The sequence below is a fragment of the Balaenoptera borealis genome, assembly GCF_965194805.1.
Source record: "Balaenoptera borealis genome assembly, chromosome: 6".
NCBI lineage: Eukaryota > Metazoa > Chordata > Mammalia > Artiodactyla > Balaenopteridae > Balaenoptera > Balaenoptera borealis.
This window is the reverse complement of record NC_138863.1, coordinates 68,611,129-68,630,721: the sequence shown is the minus strand read 5'-3', so window position 1 is coordinate 68,630,721 and position 19,593 is coordinate 68,611,129. Positions and strand designations below refer to the sequence as shown.

Below are 19,593 nucleotides of genomic sequence, written 5' to 3'. Positions count from 1 at the left end.
TCAAATTATTAAAATTGTAATGGTAGTATAAATATGAAAGATTTGATAATTAAATCATTTTATCATTCATTTATCTGTTCATTCTACACATACATACTGAAGGTACCAGGCTGTGATCTAATTGCTGAGAATACAGAAATTAGTAATACAGTTGAGGTATATGATGGTGCTTACATTCTAATGAGAGAAGAAAGATAATAAACAAGTAAATATAAATGTTATAGTTTCATGTATTTTAAGTGATGTTATGGGCTGAATTGTGTCCCCCCAAAATTCACATGTTGAAGCACTAACCTCAGTACCTCAGAATGTGATTGTCTTTGGAGATAGGGCCTTTAAAGAGGTAATTAAGTTAAAATAAGGCCCTTAGAGTGGACCCTACTCCAATCTGACTGGTGTTCTTATAAGAAGAGGAGATTAGGACACACAGAGCAACAGCATGCATGTGTACAAAGAGATGACTATGTGAAGAGGCAGCAAGAGGGTAACCATCTCCAAGCCAAAGAGAGAGGCCTTAGAGAAAACCAACTGTACTTGGACTTCCAGCCTCAAGAACTGTGAGAAAGTAAATTTCCATTGCTTAAGCCACTCAATCTGTTGTAGTTTATTATGGCAGGCCCAGCAAACTAATACAGGTGCTAAAATGAAAATAAAATAATAACTGGGAGTTTTTTTAGATTGGTGGTCAAAGAAAGAAACTTTTTTTTTAATTGAGCTATAGTTGATTTACAATACTGTGTCAATTTCAGGTGTACAATAAAGTGATTCAGATATATATAGATATTTATATATTCTTTTCCAGATTCTTTTCCATTATAAGTTATTACAAGATATTGAATATAGTTCCCTGTGCTACACAGTAGATCCTTGTTTATTTTATAGGTAGTAGTGTGTATCCATTAATCCCATATTCCTAATTTATCCCTCCCTCCACCTTTCCCTTTTGGTAACCAGAAGTTTGTTTTCTATGTCTGTGAATCTGGTTCTGTTTTGTAAATAAGTTCATATGTATTATTTTATAGATTTCACATATTAGTGATATCATATAATATTTGTCTTTTTCTGACTTACTTCACTTAGTATGATAATCTCTAGGTCCATCCGTGTGGCTACAAATGTCATTATTTCATTCTTTTTTATGGCTGAGTAATATTCGTGTGTGTGTGTGTGTGTGTGTGTCTGTGTGTATATCTTCTTTTATTTATTTATTTATTTGTTTATTTATTTTTGGCTGCGTTGGGTCTTCATTGCTACGCCCAGGCTTTCTCTAGTTGCAGCGAGTTGGGGCTACTCTTTGTTGCGGTGTGCGGGCTTCTCGTTGTGGTGGCTTCTCTTGTTGCGGAGCACGGGCTCTAGGTGCGTGGGCTTCAGTAGTTGTGGCTCACGGGCTTAAATGCTCTGCTGCATGTGGGATCTTCCCACGCTAGGACTCGAACCCATGTCCCCTGCATTAGCAGGCGGATTCTTAACCACTGCGCCACCAGGGAAGCCCATGAATCTTCTTTATCTATTCATCTGTTGACAGACACTTAGGCTGCTTCTGTGTCTTGGCTATTGTGAATAGTGCCACTATGGACATTGGGGTACATGTATCTTTTCAAATTACAGTTTTTGTCTTTTCTGGATATATGCCCAGGAGTGGGATTGCTGGATCATATGGTAACTCTATTTTTAGTTTTTTAAGGAACCTCCATACTAGTGGCTGCACCAGTTTACATTCCCATCAACAGTGTAGGAGGGTTCCTTTTTCGCCACACCCTCTCCTGCATTTATTATTTGTAGACTTTTTGATGATGACCATTCTGACGGGTGTGAGGTGATACCTCACTGTAGTTTTGATTTGCATGTCTCTGATAATTAGTGATGTTGAGCAGCTTTTCGTGTGTCTGTTGGCCATTTGTATGTCTTCTTTGGAGAAATGTCTATTTAGGTCTTCTGCCCATTTTTTGATTGGGTTGTTTATATTTTTGATATTGAGTTGTATAAACTGTATATTTTGGAAATTAAGCCCTTGCTGGTTGCATCATTTGCAAATATTTTCTCTCATTCCATAGGTTTTCTTTTCATTTATGATTTCCTTTGCTGTGCAAAAGCTTATAAGTTTGATTAGGTCCCATTTGTTTATTTTTTAAGTAAATCAGCTTTTAAACTGAGACCCAAATGATGTAAAGGAATCAACCATATAAATATCTGAGGATGTATGTTCCTAGAAGAAGAAACATCTAATGCTAAGACCCATTTTGTCATAAAAGAAATAAGCAAAAAGCCAAACTGGCACATAATAATTTTCATCATCAAAAAATTGTTTACTCAGTGACTATCTGTTCATGGTGCTATGGAAGGCTTGTAGAGCATAAATATAAAGTGATATAGCAGGCCATTAATAATGTTATAGTAACTATTTCATTGTGCATATGCTTGTCATTGACCAGTGTCAAAATGACTTTACAGTTGCAGTTACAAATTTAAGGAATTTATTAGCCATTAGCCAAATACTCATTTTGCTCTACAACCGCTAGTACACTAATCTTATACAGATAGTTTTTGACTGTAGAAAGGAGCTCTTTTGGGTATGATAGAAACAAAATTAGAGCTTGGTTCTAATTCAGACTTATCTTCTTAAATGAGCTTTTTACAGAATAGTCATTTGATACCTAAGAATATAAGATATGAAATGGTTTCATGTTTTCTCAAAACTGCAAGTGAAAATGATTATCATTGTTTTTGTGTTCTTTTTTGCCAAATATTATCAACTTGAATTTCACATCATGACTTTTTAAAAGGCTATTATATTATGTAAGAGCATCTTTCTCAGTTCTTACTATCATTTTTTTTTTGTTACTATTGCTTCCACTCAAATCCTAGAATTCTTTACAGATAAAAAATAATAAGACAATGCTTTACACATTATCGGAGTTGGCAAGCCTCTTATCATTGTATGGTGACAGACTTGAGCAAAAGAAAGCAAGCTGTAATTTAGTCAGTATTAATGTAAAGAAGCATTTTATTTAGAAAGGAATAAAAGCGGCCAAAAAGAAATGCATTTGTTAAGATGAGAAAAAGTTGCAAGAGCCAAATTCAGAGTACCTGAATATGCCTGATTAGTAACAAAATTCCTAAATGGGGGGTGGGGGGGGAAGGCTTATATTAGATGAGTCGCCACAGCTCTTTAATGAGTAGGAGCAATTTTGTAAATATGACACATAGGCTAGAAAATTCTATATATTTTATGTATTGCTTAACATTTTCACTATGTTACATGTTGTTATATATTTTTCCTCTTATGTCAAAGGGAACATTTCTAATTTATACCTCACATCTTTTTATAAAAAAATTAAAATAACAACTCTAAACAGCACTAGCTCAATTTAAATCCCATTTGGTGGTCCCTGTATAGTTTTTAATATCATGCAAAAAAAGCCATCATAATTTGCATCCCATCAACTATTCCCTTAACTCTAAAGAGCTATCATGCCACTCCTAGAGTAGGTCTCTAGGGTTGAAGCCTGTTCTATCACTCCTATGCTAGATCTATTTGGTAGTAAAATCAGGGTTACTAGCCTGGTGCCCCTTACCTGGGAAAAAAAAGTCTGTATTAACCCTGTCTTCACTCTTCTCAGAAAACTGATAATAAATTTTGTCGTCTTACTCTCTGCTCTTTTTAATTCCTGGCATTCCAGAAGTTTTTAGACTTGCCTTTCCAGCTCTTTCCTGGAAATGCTTGAGCTGTTCTAATGGTCTTATGTTTTGCAATTTATCTACTTTGGGCAGTTTCTTTTTTTTTCATGGTGACTGTCTGTTAATATTTGTCAAATTACCAGCAGCTATCTCTCAACACATTCCTACAAATTTCATCTCTCCATCTGTTTTATTTCTAAGTCTTTTCTTTTCTTCTTTCTTCTTTACCTCTTTACCAGTCCACCTATTTCACCTGTAAATGGACTCTTGGACTCTTAATAATCTTTCTCTCTCTCTTTTTTTTTTTTTTTTTTAGAATTATCTTCTAAGGTGTTTCCACATCTATAACTTACAACATAGTAGCTTTGCTGACTTAACCAAGATTATGCTGGAAAGCATAACCTTTGCAAAATATCAATAATACCAGTCTATTAGAGAAGTTTTATGGGATCAAGACTGAGTTATTTAATAATATTGGGCATCTGGTAACCTTAGCATAAACCATTATTTTTAGTTCTTTCTGCTCAGTATCTACTCACAAGCATAATATTAACTTTTAAAGTATTAACCTTTAAATATTAAGTTTAAAAGTATTGAAATGGAGAATAGAATGATTACTTATTTATAATATCTCCAAAAGATTCTAATCATCTAGGTGGAATGAATTATAGTATTGAATCCCTATTTGTTAGTTAATTTCTTATGACATCCAGAAAATATGGCTGCTGTCTTATACTGATGGAAACCAATAGCAACCATTTCCTGGCTCTGCCACTTAAGACCCATCAGCTGATATAATTGTATTTTCTCTCTGTATTACTAACTGCCATTGTTGTAACTGCTCTTTTTTTTTTTTTTTTATAAATTTATTTATTGATATATTTTTGCTGTGTTGGGTCTTCGTTGCTGTGTGTGGGCTTTCTCTAGGTGCGGTGAGTGGGGGCTACTCTTCGTTGCAGTGCACAGGCTTCTCATTGTCGTGGCTTCTCTTGTGGAGCACAGGCTGTAGGTGTGCAGACCTCAGTAGTTGTGGCACGTGGGCTCAGTAGTTGTGGCTTGCGGGCTCTAGAGCTCAGGTTCAGTAGTTGTGGCACACAGGCTTAGTTGCTCCGTGGCATGTGGGATCTTCCCGGGCCAGGGCTCAAACCCATGTCCCTTGCATTGGCAGGCGGATTCTTAACCACTGAGCCACCAGGGAAGCCCTGTAACTGCTCTTAATGAAGGCGATTTCCCAACCAAAATACTGACATATGCTATGGAGAATACTTTTAATTACATTGACAACAACCCCTCTGACTACTCTAGGAGAGGATTTAAAAAACGTATTTTTAATGCATCCTTACAAGTGAAACACAATCTCCAGAAATTGTGATGTCAGAACTTGAAATATATGTATAGATTTTCCTGAAATCACCTTTTTGTAAGTGTAGAATAATAGTAAGGTCATCTATGATCCAGATTTATTTCTCCAACATGGTTACATTTAAAAACTCAATGAGGGACTTCCTTGGTGGTGCAGTGGTTAAGAATCTGCCTGCCAGTGCAGGGGACATGGGTTCGATCCCTTGTCTGGGAGGATCCCACATGCGGCGGAGCAACTACGTCTGTGTGCCACAACTACTGAGCCTGTGCTCTAGAGCCCGCGAACCACAACTGCTGAGCCCATGTGCCACAACTACTGGAGCCTGCGTGCCACAACTACTGAGCTCCTGTGCTGCAACTACTGAATCCTGCGTGCCCAGAGCCCGTGCTCCACAACAAGAGAAGCCACCGCAATGAGAAGCCCATGCACTGCAATGAAGAAAATAGCCCCCACTCACCACAGCTAGACAAAGCCCGCACACAGCAGCGAAGATCCAATGCAGACAAAAAAAAAAAAAAAAAAAAAAAAAAAAAAAACAATGGGAAGGCATCTAAAAGCCTTGTACAGCAATCTTTGTTTTCAATCAAGGAAACCTAGAAGTCTGTGTTAGAACTATTAAGATGAATACAACTGAAGATACCGTATTAAGACTCTTGCCAATTTACACCAAACAGTTTAACGCTATAGATGCCAGTATAGGCATTTATTGTTCTATAAATAGCAATGCATCATTATTAAGAGAGATGTTTTCTAATGAATGTTGGATTTAATAAGAATTTATTCTTTCATTTGACATTTGTCTCCTTAAGCATCTAGTGGAAAGCTAGCTTAATATTAATGCAAAAGCTTAAGCTTTGACTACTAAATTAGGCTGGCAAATGATTCTCTTAAATTGTCTATCACTTCAAAATTTGCATAAAACTCACATAAACTATAGATTCCTTGCTTGTATTAATATTTAATATTTGGATCCACTTTATACATTTTTGTTTGTTTTTGAGAAATACTGTAACTTACTAAGAGTTCTAATGTAAGAGAGGTGATCTGCTACTAAATCATATTTCTTGATTTCTTAGGTTTTGATTGTTACCATTTCTGACAACTTTTACCAAAACTGGCATGTCTATATGCTTATGCAGTAGGATAAGTCTCAGTTGCCATGAAGAACTGTAAGAATCAATCTAGTAACTTTGACAAAGGACTATTATTCAGTCATGAGAAAGAAGGAAATCATGCCTTTTGCAACAACGTGGATGGACCTGGAGGGCATTATGGTGAGTGAAATTAGTAAGACAGAGAAAGATACGTACTGTATAGTATCATCTATATGTGGAATCTATAAAAGCCAAACTTACAGAAACAGAGTAGAATGGTGGTTGCCAGGGGCTGAGAGGTGGGGAAAATGGGGAGATGTTGGTCAAAGGGCACCAACTTACAGTTTTACAATGAATAAGTTCTAGGGATCTAATGTACAGCATAGTGATTATAGTTAACAATAGTGAAAGTTGAGAGATCTTAAATGTTCTCACACACAGCAAAAAATGGTAATTATGTGAGGTGATGAAGGTGTTAACTAACCCTGCTGTGGTAATCATTTCATAATATATGTGTATCAAATAAACACATTGTACACCATAAACTTACAAAATGTTATACATCAATTATATCTCAGTAAAGCTGGAAAAAATCTAGTTACTTTGTCTGAAAAATTGAGACCAATGGCTATGCAGTTGAGGAGGCTGTTGTAGATCTTCAGTGAGTAGTTATGAAAGCATTTTAAAAAGTAAGAAGCTACTTTGGAGGTTTGAAGTCATTGTTTCATCTTTGGAGGTCACCAGAAAGGTTGCAAAAATATTCTGAATTTGTCAGTAGAAATCAAGTAAAAATCATCCTTAATAGCATAAAGCAAAATAGCCAATCTTTACTTGTAATTTCATTTAAATAAATGTGTACTGCACACCTATTACATATATTACCTAGTGTTATGCTGAGAATCTGGGGAAATCAAAGAACTGAATGAGACATGGTCCTGGCTTTCAAGATAGTAACAAAGACAGGCATAATGATAACTATAATTCAAGGGAGAATAAAGGCATAATCAATGTGCATTGAAGTCAAAGGGGAAGAGCAATTAAGTCTGACCAGGGCAATTAAGGAATACTTTATAAAGGAAATACTACTAAGTTTACCTTTGAAAGACGTATGAAAACTTAAATTGGAAAGAAGGAAAGAAGGAGAATTCCAAGATGGAAGAAGTAGTGCAATGTGGAGATATGAGTGTGTGCGATAAATTTGAGGTATGAAGATGCAGGTAGTAAAGAGCTGGATGATTAAGGATGGAGACACATAAAGTTGATGAACCAGGTTTTAGGAACATACTCCAAAAACACTTTTTAAGATGAATTGGAAAATCAACGAATAAGATTAGTGAATATTAATAAACCATGCAAGAAGTCCTGAGCCAGAAAAGTATCACAGAAAATGAAAAGGAAGAAACAGGTTTAAGCCATATTATTGACATTGAATCTACTTGACTGAATGAAAGACTTGTAGAATGTCACTGATTTCAATTGGCAGGAATCTAGAGAGTATATGTAGGAGTGAATTATATGAGTGTAGACCAAGGAAGAAAAAATATTAGGCTGGATTAGGTTGATAAGGGTTTATTCACTCAGGATTTGTGATTTAATGTGTTGTCTTGAGAACCTAGGAGTGGTGTTAATAGTCTCTTAGCTTGGCTATTCAAAGTCTAGACTCAATCAGTTGGGGCCAGTCCAGTGAGGCTGAATAACATTACTTCCCTGGCACAACATAGGGGCAGAAATCAAGCCTCAGAAAAATGGTAACACTGGAAGGGGTTTATTATGTGTAACCTGATCAGCCAGTCTTTATTTATATTACCCAAGAAGACCCTGAGGAAACACTCTTTACCAAGACCTTAAGGAATCCTTTGGTAAGGAGGAGTTCCAGTATCCTTGAAAACTGAAGTAATGCTCTATGGTGGTTATTCTCTCTATGTGAGAGGTGATGGTAGGGCATGGAACAATGGAATTGCATTCCTTGATGATAGTGGAAATAATAGTGCCAGACAGTTAGAGGCCAAGTAGGGGTGCTTATTCATTATAGACTAAGTGGACACAATTACCATAATAAGCCACAGAGACAAAGTAACAATCAGAATGTTTTGACCTCTGGGGATGTTTGGTGGCATTGATCATGGAGCCTTTAGAAACAAAAGGGCAGCCAACTAGGGAGCTTCTTGGCATATGTAGGAAGAAAAATCCTAGGCCTGGTGAGCATAAAATTAACTTGAGTTACAATAATGGGGATTTATTTCTTATCTTGTTCCTAGATTTAAGCTACTTTGCAGACCTACAGATCTTTATTTGAGAAGGAGGCCGGGCCCTATAAGGAATGACCTGGCAATAGGGTCAGAGATATATAGCATGACTCTTTCTCCACATCTGCCTCAGAGGTACCTGCAGCTATTTAACAATGACTGTGCCTGGAGAGGTGGTTCTTAAACTTACGTATGCATCAGAATCACCTGGAGGACTTTTAAAACATGGATCCCTGGGTCCTACTGATTTAGTAAGTTTGGGGTGGAAAAACCAGAGTTTATATTTCTAACAAGTTCTCAAGTGATGTTGATGTTACTGGTTTAGAGACCACACTTTGGGAATCATTGCACTTGAGAAGGAAAGCAGATAGACCTTGTGGGGTTATTAGATATTGGTTGTTTTTTTTTTTTTTTTTTTTTTTAAGATATTGTTTTTTAAATGATGCTAATGCCTGGAGACCTGAAATACCACTGAGGTTCAATGGTCAGAGTTAGGATTTATGAATACCTGGTAATAAATTCTGTATTATCAGATGGCCCAAGTCCATTTTCAGAAGGTGCCCAGAGAGACTTCAGATCCATTTTTTTTTTCCTACAGGCCAACAATATATAGTAAGAATAGGAAAATTTCGTAACAGAGAATTCCCTGATATGGAGTGAGTTCTGTTGCATAATAAGAGCCAAGGTGAAGCTCCTGGAATTGTCCTCCTTTGCCAAGATAAACCAAAAGCAATACCTCATCCCAAGAGTATGTGCCACCCCAAATACTTAAACAATTACAGAGATGGTGAATGCTACGATATCCTCATTTTCCCCACTTGCTTGGTGGCCAATGCAAAAGTCAGATGGGTCTTTGAGAATGAGGACATATTATCAAAAGCTTAATCAAGTGATGATGCCAATCACATCTGACATTCCCAATGTAGTATCTTTACTGGAGGGAATCAATATGGCCTCTGACATCAGTGACTTAACAAATGCATTTTCCCCTTTCCTCTGTTAGTAAAGTTAAACAGAGGCAATAGTTTCCTTCACAAGGCAGGGATATCAATATGCCTTTACTCTCTTGGCCTACCCTATGTCATCTCTGTCTTGAGAGAACTTGATTGCCTTGATATTTCACAGAATAACATGATCGTTGGCCTTGTTAAATCAAAAGAAGAGGCATCTTAAATATGAGACATGAGTACCAAAGAGTTAAGAGATAGATCCCATGAACATGCAGGAGCCTGTCACTTTAATGAAGTTTCAGAACCAGTGATCTGGGTCATGTTAGGAGATCCTCTTTAAAGTGGAGTTGATTTGATGCACTACCCTCCATGATGAAAGGAATACAATGCTTGGTGGGCCTTTTTGGATTTTGGAGGAAACACATTTGGGCATGCTACTCTCATGTATTTAGTGAGTAACCTTAAAGTTGCAAGATTTGAGTGGAACTTGGAGCACGAAAAAGCACTACAGCTTGGCCTTATGACCTAGCAAACCCAAGGGCATTAGAAGTGTTTGTGGCAGACTAGCACATCCCCTCAATTCTCCACTTTGTTTTGTGCCCCAGGAGGCTAAACTATATGGACTGAATAACAACCTCTTTTGCCCTCAACATGGAACCTTTGGCAGTTGTCAATAGGAGAATCAGAATAGACCCATAGAATTTTGGAGTAAGGACATGCTCTCTTCTGCTAATAAACTAAACTCAGAAGAAAAAGCAATGACTCATTTGCTACTGGACCTGATAGAAACTGAACACCTTAACAATAGATACCATAGTACTATGCAACTCAATTGCAGATCTTTAATTGGTGTTATCTAATTCATGGAACCACAAAATTGGAAGTGCACAGAACAATTCTGTTATAAAGTGGAAATGGTATAAATGATGTCTTCCAAGTTCAGAAGGCATAAGTAAATTGCGGAAGCAGGTGGCTCAGATTCCTATTGTACTGGCTTGAACTGCTTTGCCACCTTTCTGTCAACTCATGCCTATGATCTTATGGAAAATTCCTTATGACATGTGTCAACATAGGTCTCAGTTAATTAACATAATGTTTTATGTTAATTAACTCTATCCCATGCTCCATTGCTACTTTATATGAATAACATTGGTGATGGCTAATGTTTTAGATTTCAGGTGGTAATATGACCAAACTGATATCACTCGGTTGACAATATGGCACCTGATGGGACTTTGTGTGTTCTATTAGTTTCTAGTGGCTGCCATAACAAATTACCATGAACTGGGTGGCTTAAAACAACAAAAATTTATTCTCTCACAGTTCTAGAGGCCAGAAGACCCAAATTAGTATCTCTGAGTCAAAATCAAGGTGTCAGCAAGGCTATACTCCCTTCAGAAGCTCTAGAGGAGAATATTTTCCTTGCCTCTTTCAGCTTCTGGTGGCTACCGGAATTCCTTGGCTCATGACTGCATCACTCCAATCTCTGCTTTTGTCTTCACATCACTTTCTCCTCTGGGTCTGTATCAAATTTCCCTCTGCCTCTCTCTCATAAGAAGACTTGTAATAGCATTTGGGGCTCACTCAGGTAATCCAGGATAAAATTCTTAACTTAATCTCATCTGCAAAATCCCTTTTTCTAAATAAGGTAATTTTACAGTTTCCAGGAGTTAGGACCTCATATCTTTGGGAACCATTATCCAGCCTACTACATATGACGTTTGTCTTGGGGACACAAATTTTCTACCTGTTGAAGCACAATTATGTATGTTGAGATGCAAAAAGGTCGATCGTCCTATATAAATTCCATCTGTTCCTCCACATCCACTCTCTACCATTCTCTATCTCATTCTGTGTTCTGCGAGACTAAGCTATATAGACTACATATTAAGCTCTTTTGACCTTTGGCTTGTACTTGAGTTGAGCCCAAATGGGGATCATGGTGAGAGATGGAAGGGAGAGAGGAGGGTGAGGTCAAAGTATTTATTTTCCTATCTCCCTCCTATACCCCCTCACTAAAGACTTTCTGCATCCCTCTACCAAAAGGTATAACTCCTATTTGACAGCCCTCTCTCTACATAATTCTCTTTTCTTGTTTCCTTTAAGTACCTATTCTTCTTGCTCCCTCAGGCCTCAGAGAGGTGACAGAACAGTGGTATTCTGGTAAATATTTAACAGTGATATGCTGGTAAATATTTAACAGCTAGATCTCTAAAAACAATATGCATACATAGACAAATAGATTAATAAGTTTGTAAGTTTGTTTTAAATTTTTCTGATACAAAGGATGTGTAGAATACAGTTTATGAGTAAAAAAATATACAGTACGATAAATTCCCTATAGCCAATTGATTTTCACAGAATGCTTTTGTTAATTTTTGCTGAACTCTTACAATTGATAAGTAAGTGTAGATCCAGCATGGATTTTGGTTGATATTTTCATTTATGTTAATACTTGTGATGAAAGTGAAACAAAATAGATTTTGGAACTTGTTTGTAAATGATGTGAGTGACTTCCTAACTAAATCAGATAATAGTTTTTGACTACTGGAAGAATATATTACCAAATTTTTAAATTATTATTCACAATGTAATGGCTACAGACGTGAAACACTTTTAAATATAGTCTGCATTATTAATACTTTCTCTATCACTTTGTCAAATCTATGCTAATTTCTGTGGTGTAATTTCTCCATCCATCGCCAATTTTAAGCTAACAATGTATCATTGAATGTGAAGTTGGAAAGAGATGCAAAGTAGCCTATTATATATTATTTCTGTCATGTATTTGTAATAGACATAAATCTCAAGGATACATGTAACAGTAAAATGTAGTAAAATAATTGAGAAATGATGGATTTTGAATATTTATTACTTTTCCTTTAAACGTAATTTATTTAATTGTAAGGTTATAGAACTTAATTTTTAATAATAGCTGTTTGACAAAGACTTGCAAACTTACAAAACTATAATAGTCTGTTTTCACTAGCCAGTGCAAGCCTGCTCTGCCACACCATTGTAAAACAGCTCTGCTGTTATTTATCGCAGGGTACTGTATTATCCCTTATGGTATTCTATATCTTGTCCATACCTTGTAAATAAATATTTCCTTAATTAAACTCTCCTCAAATTACCAACATAGAATGTGCCATCTATGTTCTGCTAGAGTCTTGGTGGATAAAAGCATATGGATGTTATTTAACTCTATAGAAATGAATGATAATTTCAAGGAGTGAAAAGAAAAAAGGAGGAATGAGGCCTAGAGCACCCCAAATTTGGAGATGAAGAAAGAGAAGGAAGAAACAGTAAAGGAGACTGAGAAGTAATAGCCTATGAAATAGAAAGAAAAACAGAATAATGTGGTGTTCTTGATAGAAAGAGAAGAAAGTGTTTTAAGAAGGAAGCAATGATCAACTCTGCCAAATGCTTAGAGGTCAAGTAACATGAGGACTGATAACTGAACATTGGCTTTGGCAAGATAGATTGTTGGTAACGTTGATATGTGTGCTTTCATTGGAGTGGTGAGGATGAAAGTCTTGTTATGGCAAATTAAGAATGAGAAGTGATTAAGTAGTGACAGCAAGTATAAGATATTTTTGTGATGAGTTTTGCTGTTAAGGGGGAGTGGAGAAAAAGTGCTTTTAGCTGGTGGGAGATGTGGAACTGATCATCAACTCTAACATGAAGACAGAAATATTATACATGGGGATGAATACAAATAGGTTGTCATATATAACTGTTGGGATATGATGTGGTTCTTTTCTGACTGCTTCTGTTTACTCAGGTAAATATTAGGCAACATCATTGGTTGAGAGTGAAAAAGAATGGGGTGTTTGAGGTTTAAGGAGTGAGATATGTGAAATAATTGTCATTGTTTTTGATTTTGTGATATTTTACTGAGAGAGCACAATTGAACACAAAAATGTAGTAGGATTGCAAGGACAGTGTAGGGAGAATAAAACCTCTGCATGCGCAGGTCCTTGCTCATTATTTGGCATGTATGTATTAGGAGATTCATTTATTTATTCACAAATATTTATCCTGTGCCTACTGTTCTAGGCAACACAGATATAGCAATGAACAAAATGGAAAAATAAAAAAAATCCTGCCTGATTTTTGATATGTTAGAGCAGAGATTGGCAAACTTTTTCTGAAAAGAGGCATATAGTACATATTTTAAGCTTTGTGAGCCATGTGGTCTTTGTTGTAACTACTTGACTCTATCATTGTAGCACAAAACAAACCGTAGATAATTCGTGAAAGAATGGGCTAGGCTGTGTTTCAATAATACCTTACAAAAACAGGTGGCAGGCTGGATTTGGCCCATGGGCCATTGTTTGCCAACCTTTGTGTTAGAGGATGATGGTGAAATGAAGACAAAGCATGAAAGAGGATGGGGAGTACTTGAGTGAAGGGTTTCATTTTTAAATGCAATGAACAGGTGAAATCATGCTGCGAAGGTAACATTTAAGCCAAGGCTAGGAGAAGGTGAAGGACTAAGCCATGTAGATGAGTGTCCCAAGAAGAGACTGCCAGTGTAAAAGTTCTTCAGCAAGAGTGTATTTTGTTTTTGTACAACATCAAGGTGGCTGAGCAGAATGAGTGAATAGAAGTACTAATATTAGATGAGATCGGAATTTAAGAGGAAGGAGGATAACTTAGGGCTTTGTAGACAAGTGTAAGGACTCTGAGTGAAATGAAGTGTCAGTAGAGATTTTGTGCAGGGAACTGACATGATTCGAATTACAGGATTCCATAGTTGCTTTATTGAGATAGAGGGGGGCAAGGCTGGAATCACAAATATTTTTTGCATGAATAAATGAGTAAATGAATGAAAGAAAGGATGAAGGAACAAACAGATGAATAAGAATGCATATCACTTATTGATTATTTGAGATTGGAAATATCAACTGGGGATTCAGTGGAGGAGATCATAGAAGCTAAAAGTAGGTAGGTACAGAATGAGGGAAAAATTGTGACTAGAACTTTTAGAGAAACAGATCAGAGATTGACAGAGAAAGAGGAATTAGTGAAGGTGATAGAAAAGAAGTAATTGGAAAGATCTGTGTTTGGTATTTACTAAACCAAACACATGTCCTTGAGAGGGAGATTAAGTAGAGATGGACTAATTACAAAGTTTTTCTTTTTCTTTCAGTTTTCTTGAGAAAACTTAAATTTGTTAATGAAAAGAAGGAAAAGGATAGGAGGGTAACATAAAAGTTAAAAGATAGGAGTAGAAAGCTGTAGACCTCAGAAGAGTTAACATTTTTCTACAGCTTGCTTCATATGAGTATGCCAACCAGTTAATTTCATTATGAGCATAATGTCTACTTACACAATTCATTCGTTCAGTAATGTTTATTGGCCATTGATATTTGCTAATCACTGTGCTAGAAACTGATCTCTTCATTACAGTCCAACACATTCTGCTGGAAATCAGTAATCATGCTGACACACAATGTTACCAATCTACAAGAAATTCTGGAAAATTCTAAGGAAGTTAAGTCAATATATTTATGTAACTGATCAAAATTAAAAGGTTAAGTAAAATATCACTAGCTTCTTGCATTTCTATTGCACTTTATCTCCTTGGGTACAACAGTCTTTCCAAATATTAACCAAGGAGTTTGTAGATACTATATAATGAAGCCAGAAAGTCAAGAGCAGAGGTGAAACAAAAAGTCATGTAAGAATGTTTATTAGAGTGGAAGAAATGGAATTCAGGTCACATAATATCTCAGTTCTTTTTACGCATTTATATGTTCTAGGAAGTGTCTTATTTTTAAATATGCATCTAAAAACTTGTAATTTTTGTTAAGAAATTAAACATGTTTTAATGTTCTTTGATTTTAAACCTCTAAATGTAGCTTTCTCTGCCACTGTCTAGAGGTAAGCTGGCCCATGTGACCTTTTACTATAATTTTCTTACACATAAAGTCAGTAGCCCCAGATTTCAAATTTTTTCATTATAATACAGATTTAAATCTTTGAACAGTAATATTGAATAAACTCTGGAATGACTTTGAGCTCTAGATGCTGAGTGTAGTAACCTTGAACCTCCCATAAATTGGGGAAAACCTCTAAAGCAACCAAAACAAAGCTCTTGACTTTCTAAATATAACGTTTTTTTGACTCCTTAACTTTAATTGTGAACTCTTGTTTTTCCTTGACTGGTTTGCCACTATTATTTGAAGTTAACCTTTTCTCTACTGAGTTGAAAAGCGTGCTTCAATGGATTAAAAGACAAAATTTCATTCCTTCTAATTAAATCTCAGAAAGTAGTTAAGATGTGTCTGAAAAACAAAAATACATATGCATGTTAATTTTCCTAAATTATGATCAAGGATGATGAATCCTCCCTTTAACTATTTGTCCTTCCTTTTCAGTCTGACAATAAATTAAGCATGTTTCTTAAATTCTAACTTTACTTCTTTAGTTTTATCTCATCAATCTTTACTTTTTTTTTTTAATTAATGAATTAATTTATTTTTATTTTTGGCTGTGTTGGGTCTTCGTTTCTGTGCAAAGGCTTTCTCCAGTTGCGGTGAGCGGGGACCACTCTTCATCGCAGTGCGCGAGCCTCTCACTGTTGCGGCCTCTCCCGTTGCGGAGCACAGGCTCCAGACGCGCAGGCTCAGTAGGTGTGGCTCACGGGCCTAGCCGCTCCGTGGCATGTGGGATCCTCCCAGACCAGGGCTCGAACCCGTGTCCCCTGCATTGGCAGGCGGATTCCTAACCACTGCGCCACCAGGGAAGCCCAATCTTTACTTTTATTTTGCATTCTTTCAAACCTTTTTCTTTTTCATTCTGTACATGTGACTTTTAAAAATTAAAAAGTTACAAATGCTTTTTGTAACAAAATCAATCAATATAGAGTTGTGTAAAATAAAAAAAGTTCTTCTGTACTTTCCCTAATCCCAAACCACTTCCTAGAGGTAATTATTATGAAGCTTGATAATGGAATAGTGAACATGTCTCTAAACTGTTTTCTCTAAATATAAACATACACACATTCACACTCACATATATTCTACAACTTGTATTTTTAAATTATTATTGTGTATGGCACAAATAAACACTGTTATTAAGTGAGTGAATGAATGAGTGGCTAAATAAGTATATAATCTCATGAGATACTTGAATATTTTTTAAAAATAGCTATGATATTGGAAAACTTATTTTCTTCTTTTTTGTATTATGGCAATTTAGTACAATACCTTTTTTTTTTTTTCCGCGTGGCATGTGGGATCTTAGTTCCCTGACGAGGGATCGAACCCGTGTCCCCTGCATTGGAAGCGCAGTCTCAATCACTGGACTGCCAGGGAAGTCCCTAGTACAATATCATTTTAAACTTTTAGAAAAATATTTAATACCCACATTAGAATTCAGACAAACAGTTGACAACTGATAATTTGACTTTTTTTGTTGTTCTCAGAAAGATGGCTATTAGGTGTTTTGTGCTTAATATTTGTAAACTGTTCAAGTAGCTTCAAAATGTAAATTAAAAAATACAGCAGTGATAAGAGAGGTATAGATAATGATTTCATTAAATCATGTTAGCATTTTTAACATGTCATTTACTGCCTGTTTCTAAATAGACCATTTTGACATTATATAATTTTGAGTATAGATCCAGTGTATTCTACTGCAGTAATTCCTATAAAGAAACATGGGAAAAATGCAAACTTTGATACTGTGTTTTTGCCAGTTATGAGCAAATTACATCCATTTGGCTTATAACACATATGTTATATCGCTTCAGAATTTATTCTCTATATATCAAAACATTAATTTTGAAATGGTAAGCTTCTGTAAGTGCCTTAGAATTCATAATGCATGGGGTGCCTTGCAACCAAATATATATTCAGTTCCTAGCATTATTGGTGTTTCCAGTTTCAATAACTATAATATTATCACCTTTGGACTTTTATGGCATCTTTCATCCGTGGATCTTAAAGGGCTTTACAAACATTAATTCGCACAACATTCTTGTGAGGCACAGAAATATCATTAACCCCATATTACAGATGAGGAAACAAGCACAGAAAGGTTAATAATACGTGCACCACTTTCTACTTGTACAGTGCCTTTGATTCAGGGATCTCTAAGTACATTGGAACCTTTATGATGCTGGTATAGGAGGACAGAACTAAAAACAGGCTTATAGGTTAACTCATGGCAGACTTTTACAATATAGCGCATAGTTCTAGAAATTGCCCCCTTAGTATAGATTAAAAATATAATATTGAACTATATTCAGATAGTTTTCAATTGTAATTGGGAATCATGAATTCAGATTTATCCTTAACTTTCTCTCTAGTTTGAAGGAGTGAGTAGATGATTATGCAACATGGGCAACAGACTATATAAAATGGCATATTGTACCAAAAAAATTAAATAACACCTCAAAATTAATTAACAGACAATGACATGATACCAGGCTTGTTGCTGTATGCTTTTTAGGCATTAAAGGTCAGTTGTTTATATTAAAAAGAGTAAATAAACAATTTAAGTTTCATCGTATATTTTTATAGTTTTCATCATCTTTGTTCATTTTTTCATGTCTAAACTAGTTATAACATCTTTCCTTCCTACTATGTAGAGCTCAGTATTCTCATATTTACATTAAGATTCACTATGGTTAAAAGACATGTGGCCCAGATCTGAGTCACCCAAAACCAGAGTTTTCTCTGTCACTGATCTCTCTTCCTAAAAACATCAGAGCACAGGTTTCCAGTGCGTATTCATAAAGCTTTCTCTTTTTCATTCTTTTCACTGTTGGAATTTACTAGGGATCCTTCAGTATTATTTCCCTGCTCCTTGCTTGCCATCACCTTCTTAGAAGGATTGTTTATAGCATTTGTGTCCTGATGGGCTCAAGGTACTGTGCTGGACACTGGGAATGTAGTGGTGTAGAAGACAGATTGATTTAAAGGAGTTTATAATCTAGAAGTGGAGACAGACATTAAGGAAGAAATTATAATTGTATTAATTACATGACCACGCAAAATCTCTGTGAAAAAAAGCTATAAATGGTTAACCCACAGGCTGGCAGCACAATTGTCACTTAAGAGAGAAGAACTGGAATAGTGAGTCTATTGTAGCAATGATTCAAGGGAAAAGAAAATACCTTGATTGCTTGATTACTGTTGGCAGATCCTGAAACCTGGGATCCTTGGAGTAGAGACCAGCTGGGCTGGGGACCTGTGCTTACTCATACAGGACAGGCAATTGTAGCTTGACATATCTCAGAAGTGCCTAAGATAGGCTATAAGGAAGCTAGCTGGGAAACTTGTATCAAAATGTAGATAACTGATATGTTAGAAAGAAAGCTGGTGTAAGAGAAAGAAGAAAAAAAAAATTTCTTTGCTTTTCCTTGTCTTTCAATATGCATGTATCCTCACATAGATCTCTCCTTCCCAGTCCAGTTGCTTCTCCTTAGGTTTTTATACTCTCTTCCCTCATCAGTTCTTTCTGGGAATCTCCTCTCTAAATCTTTCCTTCATCTGTTCCTTCTTCAGCCTGATCTAGCAATGAGGAACTGGTGCTGAAAACTCTTAGCCCTTTTTTTTTCCTGTCTTAATATCGGCTTGCTCTCATCCCTGAGTGGGGAAGGATTGCCATTGAAGGACCAGTCTTTTAAAGGTGTGGTTGTGGGTTCCAAAACAGCTTTGCCTCAGGCCAGCACACTTTACCTTAGTTGTGCATAAGAGTTCTTGGGATAATAGGTAGGCACAATAAGTCTGAAAGGAACGTTGCTTACAATGTATTTCATTGAGAGGTGACAAGAACATCTCCATCAACATATCCAGATGGGCAGTTGGCCACAGAGACTTTAAATGTCATGCTTAATCTCAACAAATTAAATAGAAAACTGCATTTGTTTTTAAGGACATCTCCTCAATATTGGCCTGATATCATCGGTAGGCTGAACTATTTCTAACGTGACAGAAGTGTAGCCTTGCTCTCCCTTATGGGATTTCGTAAACATGTTAAGTAGGCAAAAGAAAGAGAGAGTGATGAATAGGACTTCAAGTCAGGCAACCAGAAAAGGATGGGAAAGAAGCAGGTTCAGTTTGTTGCTGTGCTCTGTACAAATGGAACTCAGTTCCAAAACATGGTCAAACACGGAGACTTTAAAATCAGAGTTGGGTTCTAACCCCACTAAAGCTACTCACACATATGTGTCCTCGTGCAAGTTACTTAAACTCCGAGCTTAAGTTTCTTCATCTTTAAAATAGGGTTAATATTACCCACTTTAT

At 36.2% G+C, this 19,593-nt stretch overlaps 1 long non-coding RNA gene across 2 annotated transcripts in view; it reads left to right on the top strand.

Moving 5' to 3' along the window:
* The window catches only part of LOC309630288, a 148,544-nt gene that overhangs the window by 12,048 nt on the left and 116,903 nt on the right, over nt 1-19,593 (top strand). Inside the window, exon 2 of one of the 2 annotated variants that reach the window (XR_014245569.1) lies at nt 6,118-6,315. This is a non-coding gene — a long non-coding RNA (uncharacterized lncRNA). Of the gene's footprint in view, nt 1-6,117; nt 6,316-19,593 lie in introns of those variants that run through there. The other variant, XR_014245570.1, reaches the window with a different exon arrangement.